The sequence below is a fragment of the Trichechus manatus genome, unplaced genomic scaffold (assembly GCF_000243295.1).
Source record: "Trichechus manatus latirostris isolate Lorelei unplaced genomic scaffold, TriManLat1.0 scaffold00123, whole genome shotgun sequence".
Classification (NCBI taxonomy): domain Eukaryota; kingdom Metazoa; phylum Chordata; class Mammalia; order Sirenia; family Trichechidae; genus Trichechus; species Trichechus manatus.
Genome location: NW_004444059.1, coordinates 8,789,319 through 8,791,160, shown reverse-complemented (window position 1 = coordinate 8,791,160; position 1,842 = coordinate 8,789,319).

Here is a 1,842-nt window from a genome sequence, read left to right as displayed (position 1 = left end):
GGGAATCATGACCCAGTCAAGTTGATACACACATTTTTTGGGGGACATAATTCAATCCATGACAGCATATAAATGCACATTAAAATGGTGTCATTAATTAAGTATTCTTTCTTTTCAAGATTCTACAAGTTTTACTCCAGCTTATATCAAACATTGGAAACAAAATGTCTACACTATGTGGTCTTAAATATGCCCTTACTGTGTTGCAATATCTAACAATATTTTAACGTTTATAGAGATTATGTATCCCATAAGTGCTAGGGGCAAGTGCAAAAATTAATGTCTCATGTGTGCAACTAATTTCATTTAATGTAAGTCTAAATATCAAAATGTGGAAGAATAAAACTCAAACTTTTACTAATCAAGTATTATATCACTGATGGAGATACAGGGATTCATTTATTCAACATAAATTTATTGTGCACCTGTTCTGAGTCAGACACTGTCAAGTACTAGTAATCTAAAGGTGAACAAAACAATCTCTGCCTCCAAATAATTCCTGGTTGTTCAGTATAAAACAGAAACTCTAACAAGCCAATACAGTGCTGTGAGTACCATGATAGAAAGTAGTTACCTGTAGGATATAGAAGGTGGCCAGAAGAGGTTTCCTAGGAAAGATGATGCTTGGGCTGAATTTGGAAACCGAGTATGTATTTTCCTGATGGATAATGGCAGCGGAGACTGGGGAGAGCATTTCAGGGAGAGAGAACATTGTGAGCAAAATCACAAAGGAGTAAAATGGTATGGCATGTTTAAGGAACTTCTAAAAGATCTGTATGATTGAAAGACGATTTGAAGATAGGATATAGTAAGAAATAAATGGTGGCTAGATCACAGAGGCCTTGTATCTTTACATGAGTGAGTCACTAAAAGACAACAAAAGATCCACATCTACTCACTTATTTCCATCCAAATCCATCTAAGATATATTTCCAGAAATAATAATCAAAATTTCAAAAGTGTATTTTTTTTTTAAGGTGAAATTTAGGAAGTTCTTTAAAATTTCTTCAAAACAATTGAATACCTGCATCAAAAGATGTTTGTAGTGGGGAAAATTTCAAACACTGGGTTTGAATTTATCTTTGTGAGTCCCAGTGCTCTTTCTGACAAATACATGATGAACATCTGCTTGACTCATCTTCCTTCTTAGGAAATTTTGCTTATCCACAGGGAGAAACACATATTGTTGGCCCAATTCCAACATGTAGTTTCTTGATAAGATTTTGAAAAAAGAACGGAATTTATTCAATTGCTGAGGTGCTTAAGAGACTTTTGAAAATTATCAATGAAATAGATATCTAGGGTTAAGCATTGACCACAACAACACTAAAAAACTATAACTGTAGGAAAAAAAAAAAGAAGTTCTTGTAGACCTAGATTGCAGATAGGGATTTAGAAGTTTTGGGGAGTGTTACTGAGACCAGCTAGGGACAGAAAAGGCCTTAAGCAACAAGTCATGTAAGTTAAAAATTTTCCGGGAGAATGGTGTCGACCACAAAACATTGTTTACCTCACTTGCGGTTAAAATTTAAGCACAATGTTGTCTGCTTCCTCCTAATCTTTCCGCTTGCAGCTGTCTTTCAGATCAACCACTTAAAACTAGAATCCTGGACATGCACGGTAAGAGACCAGGTTGACCCCCAGATGGCCCCATCGCATAAAAAGTATTGCCTAGGAACCAAAAGACCCATGCCAAGGAACCAAAATCACCAGACATATGTCATCAAGCAGTGACTGAGCCCATTTCAGAAGTGAGAAGTCCGTCAGCCACTTCCGTGCCAAATCCTAGCCCGACCCCTTTTTGAATATGTATGACATTGATGAATATGTATGACATTGATG